The sequence below is a fragment of the Macrotis lagotis genome, chromosome 5, assembly GCF_037893015.1.
Source record: "Macrotis lagotis isolate mMagLag1 chromosome 5, bilby.v1.9.chrom.fasta, whole genome shotgun sequence".
In the NCBI taxonomy this organism is placed as follows: domain Eukaryota; kingdom Metazoa; phylum Chordata; class Mammalia; order Peramelemorphia; family Peramelidae; genus Macrotis; species Macrotis lagotis.
In genome coordinates this window covers 188835256-188853677 of record NC_133662.1, presented here as the reverse complement: position 1 = coordinate 188853677, position 18422 = coordinate 188835256, and positions in this window count along the sequence as shown.

Here is an 18422-nt window from a genome sequence, read left to right as displayed (position 1 = left end):
TTAAAGGCCTGGATATAGTTGAATATTGTGATTAAAAAATATGAGTATGGTTACTTCTTTCCCTTTGTTATCAAAGAAGTCAGAAAACAACATCGTTTGAAACAAATTACATTGTCTCTGATTGTGGCTTATCAGAGCAATATGAATTCAGAATATTCTAGCACAGGTGAGGCACAAATATTCCAGGTGAACACTTGGGCTGTTTAATCTAAACTTACATATCTCATGTTTCCTTTGAGATACTTTAATTAAATCCGAAGTGATCTTATTTTACTAGATACCTAAGTTAAAGAGGATTGTAGTATAATAAGGGCAGGGAGTGGCAGCATGCTTAGAAGTATTGGACAGAGAGATTTGGAAATGATCTCATCTTAATCCATACTTTAGATAAGAAGGGTTGAAGTATCATGACTGTGGTGCCAAACAGACAGAGGAAAAGCATATAACAGATATTTTGATTGGGCTATGGTTGGAGTATTCTAGAATTGGAAAGAGAGAGTGTACTTAGAGGGACTGGACATGAAAGCATCAAGAAGGGATTTTGTATTGCTTGACATTTCGGGCTACAATTGAAGGGAGTGTGCTTGGGAGAGGGTGCTATAAATAGTTTATGAAATGATTTGGCTTTCCAGGATGCTTTGATTCATGAAAATTGTGTATCCATGGAGGGTACTTGAAAAGGGGATATAGTACAAATTCACTATAATTTGATGTGATTTGGGCCTCTTGGGAAATGTATTTATGAGACAGAAGAGAGGATGGTACTTAGTGACTATGAGGTAATTCTGTTTATCAATCAATCAAGCAACTATTGAGAATAGTACTTCTACCAGGACAGACAAAAGGAGTAGATTTTGACAAAATAGTTGCAGGTATAAGACAGGGCTCAAACAATAAAAGTATAAAAGGAAGAACTTTATTAGGAGAAGACTAGGCTTTAGTTGATAAATAATACTAAGTGGAGAGGCACAAAAACCTATTACAGTAGAGAAAAAGAAGGGAGGGTGTGAACACTGAGTAAATCTGACTCAATAGATTTAGTCCAGAGAGAGGCAAAAACACACATTCCCATTTGGGTTTAAAAACCTTTCCCACCGTACAGCAAAGGTGTGTGTGTGTCTGCATGGTGTTTGTTTTGGGGGGTGAAGTGAGGTAATGGAAAGAAAGGGGAAGAAGGAACTGATAAAAGACAAGGTGAAGGTATAAATTTAAAAGAAATAAAATTCAAAAGAAAAGTTAAAGGGGAAAAGTAACAAAACATTGGTGAGAAGAAATAACAGAAAAGGAAAGAGGAAAGTATACATGGGGAAAGATGGCATGGAGTTTTATAAAGAATTAGTAATCATAACTCTACATCTGAATGGGATGAGCTCTCCCATAAAGTGGAAGCAGATAGCAAAGTGAATTAAAAAAAACAGAATCCCACAATATATTGTTTACAAGGAACACATTTGAAGCAGAAAAATACACAGAGGGTGAAGGTAAAAAGTTGAAGCAGAATATATTATGCATCAACAGAAGTAAAAAATTCTGGGGTAGCAATCCTGATCTCAGACAAAGCAAAAGCAAAAATAGAATTCATTAAAAGGGATAAGGAAAAAACTACAACTTATTTTTAAGTAATATTTTATTTTCCCAAATATATGTACATATGTATATTTTAAAATTGCATAATTTCCTTCTATCCTCCCTTCCCACCCCCCTCCCCTCAATCAGGTAAATATTATAAATTCACTTTTGTGTTAGACATGTTTACAGATTAGTCATTTTTGGTATGAGGAATTAGGATTAAGGGAAAGAAATACATAAGAGAAATTTTTTTAGCAAAGTGAATGTAGTGTTTATCATATTCTGAAGGGTTTTTAGTTGTTTTGTTTTTCTTCCTCTGGATAGAGATAACATTGTCCATAGTCAGTCTAATACAGTTCTTCTTGGTCTCTGAGTAGCTGAGAGGAGATGCATCCATCAAAGTGGATCAATTTAAAATGCTGTTGTTAAAGTGTGGAATATTCTCTTGATTCTGCTCTCTTCACTCAGCATCAAATTCTACAACTCATTCCATGCTTCTTTGTAGTACAACCATTTCTAGTTTCTTATAGAACAATATTATTCCCTAATAGTCATAGACTATAACATGTTCAAACAATCCTCAATTGATTGGCATTCCCTCAATTTCCAATTCTTTGCCAATACAAAAATGAAATGCTATAAATATTTTGGAACATGTGGAACTTTTACCATTTTTATGACTTCTTCTGAATGTAGACCTACTAGTATTGAAATTATTAGGTCAAAGAGTATGATCAGTTTTTTGCTCTTGGTGCATAGTTCCATATTGCTGATTATCAGTTCACAACTCCACCAGCAATGCCTTAATGTCTCAATCCTCCAACAACCTCTCTATTTTGATCACTTTTCCTTTTTGTCATCTTAGTCTGATAGGTGTGAGGTGACACTTCATTGTTGTTTTAATTTGCATTTCTCTAGTCAATAATGATTAGGAACATTTTTCATATGATTATATATAGCTTTAATTTCTTTATTTGAAAACTGCCTGTTCATATTCTTTGACCATTTATCAATTGGGGAATGACTTGTAACCTTTTAAATTTGAGGCAATTCTCTCTCTATATTTTAGAAATGAGACCTTTATCAGAACCTCCAGCTGAGAAAATTGTTTCCCAGTTTTTTGTTTTACTTCTAATTTTCTATGCATTAATTTTTAATTTTTAATTTAATGTAGTCAAAATCATACATTTTACAATTTAAAACACACTTTATTTCTTGCTTGGTCATGAATTTCTCCACTTTCCATAAATGTGACAGAGTATTTCTTGACATTAATTTATTTATAGTGTTGTACCTTATGACTTAAACATGTAAACATTTTGACTTTATTTTGGTTAGGGTGTGAGATATGGGTCTATGCCCTGTTTTTGCCATACTATTTTCCAGCTTTCCTAATAGGTTTTGTCAAATAATGAGCTCTTATCCCAGAGGCTAATGTCTTTGGGTTTGACAAACAGTGGATTACCGTATTTCTTTTTAACCTATGCTTATCTATTGATTCATTTCCCTATTTCTTTTTTTTAGCTTCTTCCAAATACTTTATCAAAATTTTTTTGTTTATTTAACAGTATTTCAATAATTTTTTATGAGAGCAATCATGAATACCCCCCCAAAAAAGATTAGACACCTCAAGAATAGTGAGAGAGAGAGAGAAAAAAGGATACTGCAGTCTGTGTTCAGATTCCAATGGCTCTGTCTTTGGAATGAGTTGCCTTCTCCATCATAGCCACCAGATAATTTGCTTCAATATTTTTCTCACAGTTGCTATCACTAACTGTATTTGCACTCTATTCCTTCCCATTCTCATCTATTCCATTCCTGCTCAGAAGTGTGTTCTAACGAGTACCCTCTCCCACTATCTTCCCTCTCCCATTCTCCCTTATCCCATCCCTTTCCTCTCATTTTCCTCTAGGATAAGATAGATTTCTATACCCTATTAAGTTTGTATGATATTTCCTCTATGAACCATTTCTGATGAGAATGAAGGCTCACTCATTTCCCTCTTGCCTTCCCCCATTCCTCTCAATTGTAAAAACTTTTTCTTGATTCTTATGTGAAATATCTTAGACCCTTCTTCCTCTCTTTTCTCTTCCTCCCAGTACTTTTCTTTATCACCCATTGACTCCATCTTTGTATTGTATTATACCATTATATTCAGCTCCTTCCTTTACCTTGTCTATACATGATCCTTCCAACTTCTCTTATAAATGAGAAAGTTCATATAAGGTATCAGTATCTTCTTCCCATCCAGGAAAACAACAGTTCAACATCATTAAATTCCTCATAATTAGTCCTTTTCGTCCACCCCCCCATTATGGTTCCCCTGAATCCTGTATTTGAAGATCAAACTTTCTGTTCAGCTCTGGTTATTTTAATAGGAACATTTGAAAGTTCTGGTTTCATTGAATGTCTATCTTTTGCCCTGAAAGGGAATGTTCAGTTTTGCTAGGTAGTTGATTCTTGGTTGTAAACGAAGATCTTTTGCATTCCAGAATATAATATTCTAAGCCCTATGAGCCTGTAATATAGACACTGCCACATCCTGTGTAATCCTGACTGTAGAGCCACAATAGTTGAATTGTTTGTTTTTGGTAGCTTTTAGTATTTTCTCTTTGACTTGACAGTTGTGGAATTTTATTATAATATTCCTGGAAGTTTTTCTCTTGGGATCTCTTTCAGGTGATTAGTGAATTCCCTCAATTTCTATTTTTATCCTCTGCTTAGGATCTCAGGACAATTTTGCTGTAGTATTTCTTGAAAAATGGCTCTTTTCCTGGTTGTGACTTTCAGGTAGTCGACTTTTTAAATTATCTCTCCTGGATCTTTCTTTCAAGGTCAGTTGTTTTTCCAATGAGATACTTCACATTTTCTTCTACTTTTTTTGGTATAGTTTTATTTCTTCCTGAGTTCTCCCAAAGTCATCAGTTTCCTTCAGTTTCATTCTGCATTTGAAGGAGTTATTTTCACCAGAGTGTTTTTTGTTATCTCCTTTACCTGGCCAATTCTACTTTTTTATGGCATTCTTCTCATCATTTGCCTTTTGTGTTGCTTTTTCCATTTGGAATAAACTGGTTTGTAATATGTTATTTTCTTCAGCATTTTTTTTGTATTTCTTTTACCAAGTTGCTGACTTGGTTTCCATGATTTATCTGCATTGCTATCATTTCTCCTCCCAATTTTTACTCTACCTCCCTTAATTACTTTTCAAAATCTTTTCTGAGCTCATTAGTAGCCTGAGGCCATTTTATATTTCTCTTGGAGGTTTAGGATACTGAAGCTTTGATTTTGTCATCATCTGAGTATGTATTTTGATTCTCCATGGGACCGAAGTAATTTTCTATGCTCAGATTCTTCTTTTTCTTTTGTTTGCTCATTTCCTCAGCCTATAACTGATTTATCACACTTTCAAGGCTTTGGGGCATTTTGGGGACAACACACAGGGACCTTAATTCCTCCAAGGACTTACGAGAGTCTCTGCTTGCTCTTCTACCTGTGTTCAGGCTCTCCCCTCTGCCCCCAGATCTGTGAGGACAGTCCCTGCTTAGCTATGGTGGTGTTGTGGGGCCTCAGTCTACAGCCTGGATCTGAGTGTGGGCAAACAGCAGAGTCCTGCCCCAGGGAGAACAGAGAGACCTCTTTAATCTATTCCATCTCCTTATGGTGGAAGTCTATGGGCTGAGAGTTCTGGATGTATTGGTGGCTCTGCTGACTTCCACTGCAAGTTCTCACAGCAGGGCTGCTTGAGTTCTGTTCCACTCTCACTCTTGTGTGGTAGAGTTCTCTCATCACCCCTTAAGGCTATCCCTGATGATTCCTTGTCCAAGAAGTCTGAAAACTGCCCACTCTGCCATGCACTCAGGCAGCTGGCCTGACTGTGCTGAGCTGAGGATGTGACTGTGTTATGGCTGCATTGTTTTTCTAACCATCAGTCCAGTGGCACAGATCTTTCCTATGGAACTTCTAAGTTTTCTTGGACTGGGAAATTGTATCACTAAGTCTTTTTGTGAGTTCTACCTCTCTAAATTTTTGCTAGGGTCATAATTTTATGGCTTTTGGAGTTTTTTGGGCAATGAGTTTCCAGGAATTCCTGCCTTCATGCTGCCATTTTGGCTCTGCCTTGCCCCCCCTGCAACTCTTTCTTAATCATTATCAGGCATATTTGCCACTTTATAGTATAGTTTTAGAGCTAGTAAAACTAGGCCACCTTCTCTTACAATTTTTAAAATTTATCCTTGATATTCTTGACCTTTTGTTGCTCCAGATGAATTTTGTTTTGATTATTTCTTGCTCAGTAAAATAGTTATTTGGTAGTTTGATTTGTATGACCCTAAATAAACAATTTAATTTAGTAGAATTGTTATTTGTATTTTATTAGCTTTACCTACCCATGAGAAATTGATATTTTTCCACTTGTTCAGATCTAAATTTATTTGTGTCAGAAGTGCTTTGTAATTGTGTTTATATAGTTCCTGGGTTCATCTTGAGAGGTAGATTCCCAAGTACTTAATGGTGTCTATGGTAACTTTAAATGGGATTTTTCTTCCTATCTCTTGCTCTTGGGCTTTGCTGATGATTTAGATGGGTTTAGTTTAATTCCTTTTACTTTGCTGAATTTGTTAGTTGTTTCAAGTAGTTTTTTTTAGATAAAATTCTGCAAAGAATGAAAGTTTTGCTTCCTACTTACCAGTTCTGAGTCTTTCAATTTCTTTTTCTTCTCTTATTGCTAAAGCTAACATTTCTAATAATATATTGAATAGTAATGGTGAAAATGTGCATCCTTATTTAACCTATGATCCTATTGGAAATGCTACTAGTTTATCCCCATTACATATAATATTTATTCATGGTTTTAAATAGATACAAATTATTATTTTAAGGAAAACTCCATTTATTCCTATACTTTCCAGTGTTTTTAATAGGAATGGGTGTTGTATTTTATGCTTTTTCAGCATCCATTGAGATAATCATAGGATTTCTATTTATTTTCCTATTGACATGTTCAATTACATTGTGTTTTTCTAATATTGAACCATCCATGCTTATTTGGTATGAATCCTAACTTATTATTATGTATTATCATAGCAATAAACTGCTAAAATTTTATTTAAGATTTTTACATCAATGTTCATTAGGGAGATTGGTCTATAATTTTCTTTGTCTCATTTAGTTCTTCCTGCTTTAGGTCTCAATACCATATTGGTGTCACAAAAGGAATTTGAAGAACTCCTTCTTGTCCTTTTTAAAATATTGTTTATGTAGAATAGAAATTTATTGTTCCTTAAATGTTTGGTAGATTTCATTTGTAAACTCATCTGGACCTGGAGACTTTTTTAGGGACTTTATTGATCAATTTTTCAATTTCTTTTTCTGAAATAGGGTTATTTTTGTTTCTTCTTTTGTTAATCTGAGCAGTTTATTTTTTTTGTAAATATTCATCCATTTCATTTAGGTTATCAAATTAGCATACAATTTAGCACATTAACTCCCAATTCTCTCTTTAGTTTTCTCCTCATTGGTGCTTGGTTCACCCTTTTCATTTTTGATAAGGATAATTTGTTTATCTTCTTTCTTTTTTAAATCAGGTTAACCAAAGATTTATCTATTTTATTGGTTTTTTTTAATTAAACCAACTCAGTTTTATTTATTTAATCAACAGGTTTCTTACTTTCAATTTTATTAATCTCTCTCTTGATTTCCAAAATTTCCAACTTGGTATTTAATTGGGGTTTTTTAATTTGTTCTTTTTCTAACCTTTTTAATTGTATACCCATTAATTGTATTCCTCTATTGTATTCATATAAACATTTAGATATGTAAAATTTCCCTTCAACATTGCCTTGACTGCATCCAATAAATTTTGTTATGATGTCTCATTGCTATAATTTCCTTTGAAATAATTATTGATTATTTCTATGATTTGCTGTTTGATCTACTCATTCTTTAAACTTAAGTTGTTTGGCTTCCAATTAATTTTTCATTTATCTTCCCACGATCCTTTGTTTCATGTAATTTTTATTGCGTCATAATCAAAACTGCATCTTAAGCCATCATAAGCAATAAAGTTATATCATCATCAAACATATGGGCACAAGTGGTATGTAATCCAAATTCTTACAGGAGAAGTTGAACAAATTACAAGGAAACATAGCCAGCAAAGCTAAATACTCTTTTGACTGTGCTACCTAGTTGCCTATAGAGCACAAACACAAACACAAACACAAACACACAGACAGACAGACAGACACACCCACACACACATACAAACACCTCATTCACATAGGTGTGTATATATAAATACATACACATATACAAATATAGTTTTAATACATAGTAAACATATAATTTCTATATATTCATATATGAAATTTGCAACTTTAAAGTTAGTGAGTAAATAAAAAACTGTTTTTTAAAAAAAAAATCCATTGATGAGCAATGGGCATCAGGCAATGCAATTAGAAATATTTCCCACTATTTTAGACTGGAGACCCGAGATGTATTCTGAAATAAAATGGAGTCTCTGAAGTGAACTTTGACATTTTATGACCCTGGGGATTCCTGGTCAAAGGTTGCATTTGAAATCAATTTAAATGCTGGGCATACTGAGAGTATTATTACCAAAAGAAATTAGACCTGACTTTCCTTTCCCCCCACTATCAACATTTATATTTTCAAAGCATATCCATGTTTTTCACTCAGTTATTACCAAAATTCTTTTAAGTGAGCAGGTTTAGGATTAGTGTTCCAATTTGACATATGAGAAAAGTTATTTGAATCCCCCAGTCACTGTTTTTTTGTCAGAGTTAGTGCCAAATTAAGTACTAGATAGAAGAAGAATCTATGGATTGATATAATGTGTTGTCCATTGATTGGAAGATATTGCTTGCTTATTCCTGGCTAGGTTGGAGAAAATGTTAAGTCAACCAAAACTTTCGAATTTTTCATAAGCTTAAAATAGCCAATATATGGCACTTGGGCATAGTGTTTCCTTTTATTGTTTATATTGCATATTTTTAAGGAAATAACTCTTAGAAAAGGGTTAGCCTCAATTCAGTGCTGATGATAAGAATTAAAAATCTTGTGGTTGCATTAGAATGGAAGTGAAGTCATCTACTAAAACAAAATTATACCTTCATCAAAAAAGTTTAAGTTAGTAATTTTTTTTCTTGAATGTAACTAGGAAAAAGTAAATCCAAGCTAGACCCATATTTATTTTTCTCTCTAATTTTTCTAGTCCAAGTTATTCCAAGAAAGATTTTAGATTCCAAGTTTAAGAATGATTTTGTATATGGTGGCATGGACCAGAAACAATAATATAAATTTGAAATATCTGGGGAAAGGGTACATTTATTTATGAAGTTTTCCCCTACTATATAACTTTTGACAGAAAAATGACAACATTCCAGTGAAAATTTCACTAGTTTCTATAAAAATGTACTTTATTCTCTCCCATAAAAAGATGTGTGATAATATGTTTTGTCATATGGATTATCTTAGGAAATTATAGAGGCTTAGATGATTAGAGACAGAAGGGACCTTAAAAATCCAGTCCAAACAGTTATTTTTTTCACATGCAGAATCTGAAGTTCATCCAGGCAAAATGATTTTGTTAAGGTGATAAAACTAGACAGTAGCTTAGAACAAATTATATTTTCCACAGTGCACTTGAGTATCAGAAGAGGAAAGAACGAAGGCCAGAAAAAACATTCTTAAACAAATCTTTAAAGTAAATTATTTTAATGACTAAACAAAAGAGGATACATGAGTGCACTAATATTTACTTCATCGTAAGAAATGAATATAAAGAATATGGAGATATTAAGAAAGACATAAGAACTGGTGCAAAGTACAATAAGTAAAACTAGGAAAACAGTAAACCTGGTACTTCCAACAAAAGAAAAACAAAATAAACTACTTTGTAATTACAGTGACCAAATGTGATGCTAAAAAAGACATGAGAAAATCCTCCCTCTTTTGCAGAAATTGGCAACTAAAGATCACATACTGTATATGTTATAAAATATGGTTTATATGTTGCCATATTTTACTAAGCTTTATTTTCATCTTTACTTTTATAAAATTGCAAAGGATGGATCTCTGAAGGGAAAGAATATATTTGAAAATGACAGTGACATAATATCAAAAAATAAAAATGTTTACATAGAACAGAAAGTTCCCATTTACAAAAGTATCTTCAGTTAAATTCAATTATTTCCTCCTTTGACATCCTTCATCTGAAAAAAAAATTGAGGTTATGAAAAATAAATCACTAAAAAATGTCATAGGAATGAGCACATATACCACAGATATTGTGGACAAAGGAAGAAAATTCCATGAAATACCAATAAGAATATCATTAAAAGTTATCATTTCAGTCAAAGAGTTTGTACTGACCTACAGTCCTTTTTTGATCCCAAGTGACAATGAAAACCAAAGTAAGTAAAGAGATTCTTCTCTACCCAAGAAAACTGTCATGCACACATGCCCTCCCTTTGACTTGAAATGATTAGAAAAGGAATTTAGGGACACGAAGAATTTTCCTTTATTATTTAATAGCTTCTGGGCTTCTCCATCTAGAGTTCCATCATCTTTCTGTTTTACTCAATGGAAGGAGTTTAAAGGTGAGAAAGAAATGAGGGACAATATAAGCATAAATATTTTATTAGCATAAAAAAATTAATGGAGGTGGGATCTAGTGAAGAGGAGTGGATGTATTTTTTTTTAGGATTTTGCAAGGCAAATGAGGTTAAGTGGCTTTCCCAAGGCCACACAGCTAGGCAATTATTAAGTGTCTGAGGCCTGATTTGAACTCAGGTACTCCTGACTCCAAGGCTGGTGCTCTTTGCACTGTTCCACCTAGCTGCTCCAAGTGGATGTATTTTAAATAGTAAACCCAAGGCAGGCCATTCAGGAAACCTTCTTTGTCTGAAGGTAGACTAAAAAACTGAGGAAAATCCTTCTTAACCTTGTTTTTTTCAGAGGCAAAAGAGGACAGATAGGTCATTGTAAAAAATGTCTGCTTACCCTTCTTTGTATCTTTATTGATTTCATCCACAATTCAAGAAAGTCTTATTTTTATGTAGATACATCTGAGAGCTAGAGAAATCTATGCATTTATATACATAAATACAACTTCATAGACTTTGACTATTACTTTGAACTGCCCCCTCCTCTCTCTCTCTCTCTCTCTCTCTCTCTCTCTCTCTCTCTCTCTCTCTCTCTCTCTCTCTCTCTCTCTCCCTCTCCCTCTCCTTCTCTCTCTCCCCCTAAAATTTATCTATCATCATCATTACCATCATCAACATCATCATCTCTCTCTATTTTTTGAATCTCAAAATAAGTATTTTTCCTCCACTTTGAATGGTCTTATACAATATTACATTCATTCTATTATAGAAGAAGTATATACTGAAAAAAAATTCAGGGGGAGGGCTAATATCCAAAGTAGAGAACTCCCCAACAACATACCTTTAAAGTCCTTAGATTATTTTAATGGAATGAAATGGAGGTATTCCTTCAACAATTATTCGAGTAAACACATTCACTTTTAAGAAGCCTTAAAAATAACTTGCATTTAAAAAACTAGTTCAGTTAGGGATTTATTTTTACAATAACTAAATGTTAAGCATCTACCATAGGATTTCCTCAAATATTCACTTCTCCTATTGCATCTAAAATATGTGAAACATGAAATACATGTATGACATTTTTGAAGAACATGCATAATATATATATTGAAGCATTCTACTGTCTGTACTTTTTTCTCTGCCTTTCTTGGTAAATGATATTTAGTTTTCTCATCTATTGCTCTTTCTCTTTGTCTCAGTGTTTGGATGAATAAAATGGTTGCTTCATTACTAGTGGCTTTATCCCAAGCAACTTCTTAACTTTCACTTGAGGATGGTCAGTGTGCTTTTCATAGAGTTGGAAAGACCTGAATTTAAATTTGGACTCAGACTTACTCACTATATGACAAGTCAATAAAGCTGTCTTCCTCAAGATTCCTTATTTGTAAAATGAAAATGATCATTTCAACCCCTACCTCTGCTTTGTATATATAAGCACTACGCCAATTTGTGGTTGTTCATTTATTCTATAGTGTCTAACTTTTTTGTGAAAAAAATATGGGAACAAGGCCACATTCTTGTTTTATTCCAGTGGTGACTGGGAAATGTTGGGAGCATCATTCACTGGGCATGCATGCCATCATGAAACTGATGAACTTCTCCTGGCAACCAAATTTCTGCATAAACCTTCATGAATGATGGTATCAAACTCTTTGGTCAGATCTACAAATGTTACTATACAGACCTCTGTCCTGTTCCTAGAATTTTTCCTGGAGTTTTCAGACAGCAAACACCATATTGACAGTTCCTCTACCCTTTCTGAAATCACACTGGCTCTCAGGAAGGTGACCAACTTCCAGGTGAAGGATTAGTCTTTTGAGAAGGAGTCTGGCAAGATTCTTTCTAGCAATGAATAAAAGAGAAATAGCCCTGTGATTGTCACAGGACAATATATTCCCTTTACCTTCACAGAGATGAGCAATGGCAGCATCCTTGAATTCTTTTTAGCATGATGTTTTCAGGCATGTTATCAAATGCCTTCAATGAAGATGAACATGACCTTAAGGTTGGCTACTGCACTGCTGGCAAGTTCTTTAATTTGAAAAGGCTACATACAAACCAACCAAAGTGAAAGGAGTGTTGGTGCAGGATCTTCTGTTTGCAGGTGATTGTGCCTCAATGCAGCCTCTGAAACTGAGATACAACAAAGTAGGGATCAATTCTCTGCTGCATATGCTAATTTTGGTCTAGCAATTAACACTAAGAAAACACAGGTGCTCCTTCAGCCAGCACCACACCATACAAATGGAGAATATTTGAGTACTGAGGACAAGTTTACTTACCTTAGCAGTGTCTTTTCCAAGGAGTTACACATGGAAAATGAGGTTGTCACATGCATTGCCAGAGCTAGCTCAGTATTTGGGAGGCTCTTAAAGAAAGTGAGGGAGAGAAGAGATATTAGACTGATTTCCAAATTGAAGGTCTCCAGAGCCATTGTGTTGACCTCATTGATATATACCCATGAAACCTGGAAAGTCAACCAGCACCAGGTCAGTAAACTGAATCTCTTCCATTTAAATTATCTTAGGAAGATTCTAAAGATCACTTGGCAGGAGAAGATACCAGACACTGACATGTTTCCTCTAGTTAAACTGCCCAGCATTCCAACATTACTATAGAGAGTACAACTACAATGGGCTGGACACGTTGTTAGCATGCCAGATATATGCTTGCCAAAGAAACTATTTTATGGAGAACTCACAAAGGGCAAGCATTCAGAAGGGGGTCAGAAGAAGTGACACCAGGACATCCTGAAGGTCTCATTGAAGAACTTTAGAATTGATTGTACGGCTTGGGAGACACTGGCACAGGACCACCCAGCATGGTATGCCCTCATCAGTGAGAGTATTGTGCTTTATGAAGGCAGAATTGAAGCATTTCAAAAGAAAAGTGACATATGTAAGTTTAGAGTTTTCACCCCAGGTGTTCATATGGAATTTTTGTGCCCAAACTGTGGTAGAGCATTCTGAATTCATATTGTTCTGATCAACCATGGTTAGACACACTGTAATTCATCCGAAACTTAGTGATGTCATTTTTGGTCTTGTTTGATAATGAAGGACAAGAACCAAACAACTTTCTGTGACCTTGTGAGCCATACTGTCTGTGTATTTTTTTTTTATTTTGTTTGCTTGTTTTGTGTAGGGCTATTGGAGAGTTTTGCCATTTTCTTCTTAAGGCATTAAAGCAAAAAAGGTTAAGTGACTTGCCCAGGATCACACAACTCAGTAATTCTCTGGGGCCAGATTTAAATTCAGTTCTTGATTGCAGACACAGTGCTCTATCCACTAAACTATCTAGTTGGCCCTATTATATCAATACATGATGATGATGATGATGATGATGATATTAATGGTAGTGATGGTGATGGTGATGGTTATGCTGATGTAGAGTGAAACATTAACTTATATATAAAAAACATACTCTTGAGGCAGCTAGGTGGCACAGTGAATAGCACACCGGCCCTGGAGTCAGGAGAACCTGAATTCAAAGCTGGCCTCAGATACTTACTAATTACCTAGCTGTGTGATCTTGGGAAAGTCACTCAACCCCATTTCCTTGCAAAGAATACCTTAAGAAAGCATACTCTCTTGTCTACTTTTGTGCAGTTCAGAAGATAAAGTTTTGTAAGAGATATTCTTATCTTAATGTCCTCATTATTTCAGGAGAATACTTGGAATTTCCACTCTAAAATGGCAGGAGTCAAGGTTCAAATAAACATGATAATTGATATTCCCTGAAGAAATGTCACTACAACTATATAGGGTTTGCTTGGTACTCATAAATATTTAAGAAGTAATACAAATATTAAATGAGAATATTGCAAGTTTAATCACATGTACTGGAGCTGTTACTGTAAACAAGCATAAATAGCATCTAATCTTAAATCCTTTCTGGAAACTCTGAAGAACTGAAAACAGTATTTCTTTGTTTTATGAGTATAGAATTGTGAAGGAATAAAATGCAAGATGTCTCTGACTCTTTAAAAATAAAGAGCACATTATAAACAGTAAAGATATAACTTTTTAACCATATAGAAAACTCATATTGGATATGATTGTGTGGAAGTCCTTTAAAGAGAAAATGATGAGAACACTTAACTTTTAAAGAGTGCTGGAATTGGTACAATTTAAAATACATAAAAGAAGATATATAAATACAAAAAATATAAAAAAAAGAAGATATAAAATTAAAGAAAGGTACAAGAGAGAAAGTTAAGGAAGGGGTTTCAATCTCAAATCCAATTTTCCTTGCCTAGGCAGGTTAAAATGACATCTGCAGTATAGCTTAAATGTATTTTTGTGGTTTAATTTCCTTTGGTTTTTCTTTATAGTCATGTTATAAAAGGATGAATGAGCTGTTTTTTTAACTTCTGAAAATCAGAACGCAAATCTTCCAGCTAACTTTTAGAATTGGGGAAAAATGTTATTTGTTAGCATGTGAAGCACCTTTTGTTTCTTTAAACTTGACTGGGAATTAAAAATATTTAGACTGCATCCTTTTTGGCAAAAACTGTTGCATTCAGAAATGTTTGTTTCAAGATGAGGCAGTGCTCATAGAGATTCATACTCTAGTGAGACAGCAGTAGGGTATATTACAAAATTTAGTTCATTTAATTCACTATGAACTTTAGATATGCTTTTGTACCAGTCATTTAAGTGTCTTGACCATTAAGGAGTCATGTAGAATGATTACAAATAATTGGATCCATGGGATAACTTTTCATGCAATGTTATTTTAATTTAATTTTTTTCTAATTAGCAATAATTTATCTTCTTATCCTCATATATACTCTAATTAGAAAGAAAAAAAGTAGCAAATATGAAGTCAAGCAAAATAAGTTGGTGAAAATTGTCTGTTTCCATATTGACTCCATTACCTCTATGTCAGATAGTAGAGCATATTTAAGTAGTAATTCAACATTATATAAATGTTTTACTATCACCAATGGAGTATATGCTTGCTCCCATGCTTTTTACCATGATATTTTAAGACATATTATCAAATACCTTCACTGAGGATGAACACAGCACCAACATTTCATACATACTGCAGTCATTTTTAAAAGGATTTTCTCTCACAGTTCTGCTACTTATTCACTAAACTTCACCACCATGTTTCAGCCTCCTTGTGACCCTAGATGTTGCCCTTCTCTCTCTAGAACATCTTTCTGCCCCTATATATTCCTTTTCCCCCTGATGTTTTGTTATTTTTGTTTTATTGTTGGAAGAACCTCCAGTTTTGACAAAAATTCCTTCACTTTCATCCCCTTCATTGTGAGCTCCCTTTTAGTGTTGTGTGTGATTTTATTTTTGTTATTATTTGTATTCCCAGAATATGGCACAGCATCTGATCAAAAGCAAGCAATTGATAAATTCTTCTTCACTTGAATATACATTGGTTGAAATGAATTTCTCTAATTTTTCTTTTGTTAGGGCAATAATTCTGATAATCTGATAATGACCATCACCTAAAGACAAAGAGTAGGAGGAATATTACCACTTTGACATAAAAGGTAAGCTTTTATATTAATCCATTTAAAATGTAATATTTTGTCTTGAAAAATTTAAGACTCTTTAACTAGGTTTGAACCAGTGTATGAACTCCTTGCTGGTGGATCCATATATAATAATAACTATTCTGTAATTTTCACAAGATAAAAAAATATTTTACAAGCTACAACACATAGGTATTTCATGTTGTTTTGGATTTTTATTTTCTAAATGTAAAGATGTACTTGCATTTGAAAAATCCTAATCTTGTGTGGCATAGGATAGTGGAAAAAACAGCTCAACATTACAGAAGTGTGTAATGTTCATATTCAAAGGCCCAGAGTTGACTTAAATACATGCCCAACTCTTCTATTCCCTGAGACAAAAAGAAATCTTTGCAAGCTCATGAGAAGGTGGGACTGTGCTTTTCCATATAGCACAATACTATGATGTAAAGCATAATGTTATGCTGTCTATTTGTGGAGGAACAATTACTTTGGGTTTTAGAGAGACTTATATTGCTTTGTATTTAGTAGGAATATTTCACTAGAAAATTAATTGAGAGCCTAGTGTTTTAATAAAAACAAATGAATTTGACTGAGAGCACTTGAATAGAGAAGTCTCAAGTTGGAGAGAGGTCCTGAGGAGTAGTGAAGTGTAGTAGCTGATGTTCTGGAGAGAAATATTTCATTCTCTTTCAAGGTTGGATGGTAATAGGGAATTCTGGGATAATGTGAGAAATGATTCCTTACATCAAGTCTGTTTAAATTATTGAGTGTTTGCTACATCCTATAGAGGAGTTTTAGATGTTTCGAAACCACTCAGTGTATACTGGTAGAATTTTTTCAGTAAGATTTTCATTTTGTTAACCCTTGGTTATTATACACATGGCCTTTCCCAAAGAAAAAATGTTCTTTTACTCTTTAATAGTGATTGCTAACTTTTTTGTTTGTGTATCAAGGAATTCCTTAGGTAGTCTGGTGAAGCCTATGGATCCCTTCTCAGAATACTTTAAATTCAATAAAATAAAACACATAGTATCAGAAAGGAAACAAAGAATATTGAAATAGGCTTATCCTTAGCTTTTTACCATATGTTAAGAACTTTTGGATCAGATTATGTAATAAGGAAAAAGGAATCAAAAATGCATTCAGAGAAGATATACAAATATATCAATCATGTGGTCCTTGGGCAATTAAAGGTCATAATTATAATGTGAGTAAAATATTGCTTTTGTTGGCTCAGTTTTATCAGGATATATATATATATATATATATATATATATATACATATATAATATGTATATTATATATATACATATATATCAATTTCAAAACAGAATATAGAATAAAGAAGCAAATAAGTCCTAAACCAATTAATATTTGCTGTAGTCAGTTTAGAAAAGTCACTGATCCCTGAGAAATTTGCGAAGAGGGCCTGTAATCTAGGATTTATCTGTTAGGCCAGAGAAATTTTATAAAAGCAATTTAATGAGAATATACAACTTATATTAATTGGCATGGGTAAAAGATATATTCTCTCTATTCATATGTCTAGATGTCTAGATCTAGATATTTATTTATTTTTTTTCTAGGGCAATGGGGTTAAGTGGCTTGCCCAAGGCCACCCAGCTTAGTAATTATTAAGTGTCTGAGGCCAGATTTGAACTCAGGTACTCCTGACTCCAGGGCTGGTGCTCTGTCTACTGCACCAGCTAGCTGCCTCTAGATGTTTATTTCAAAAGCTATTGATATATGTTTTTTCTAATCAGATATATGATTACTATAGATATATTTCTGGCAATGTATATGGTATGTGTCTATATGTATGTCTATGTGTGTATATTAATAAAAAGGTGATAATTTGGTTCTCTCTCTTTAAAACAAAGACAATCATGGCAGTAGGATCATAGTTTATATCTCTTTCAAAATACAGGTAATCCCCAGGGTGGGAATCAACCCTGATTGATTAACAATTAATGAGAGAAAGAATATTGCAATGAGAGGCTGAAAGTGGCATCATGTCATCTTTGAACCAATATCTCTATACTCAGACCATGCACCATCTTGAGCAATTTAGACAAAATGGTGTATCTCCTCTCAAGATTGATTAAATGAAATTCATCTTAGACTAGAAATTCCTTGCAAAGTTAGGTGGGGAGATAGATAAGAGAAGTTTAGCTGCAACTTGAGAGACTGAGACATTGAAATCAGGATAGAGAAGAGAGGAAACTCTGAATCTGCCTAAATCATTAGATATTACTAATCATTTCTCTCAGAAGGAAGGAATAAAAAAGAAATGAATTAAAGGGAAAAGGAGCAAGGAAAGAAGGGAAGAAGAGAGAAAGGAGTCCCTTGTATCACATAGGCATAATCAAGTAAAATTGAGGAATATTTGAGATATAGACTCAAATTAATTTTCAATGTTATTCTGGTCTTTTTAATCTGGCCAGCATAGCCTCCTGAACTGAAGAAAGGCTGCTCAGCTTCTATATACCTACTACTTATTTCAGTAAATACCTGAAATTCTCACCAAACTGAATAATGATGAAAAGCATTAAATGAGAAACTATAGTAAGTGATTATTTCTACTCTAGAACCAAGTAAGAAGAAAGTGACTTTACCTTCTTCCACCAAGCATAGCCTGCACCAGCAAAAAGTAGTCTCCCAGTATGAACAGTGAGGGCCACAAAGGTAGTTGTAGCCTGAACTACTCTGCTTTCTAAGAAATCAAAAGT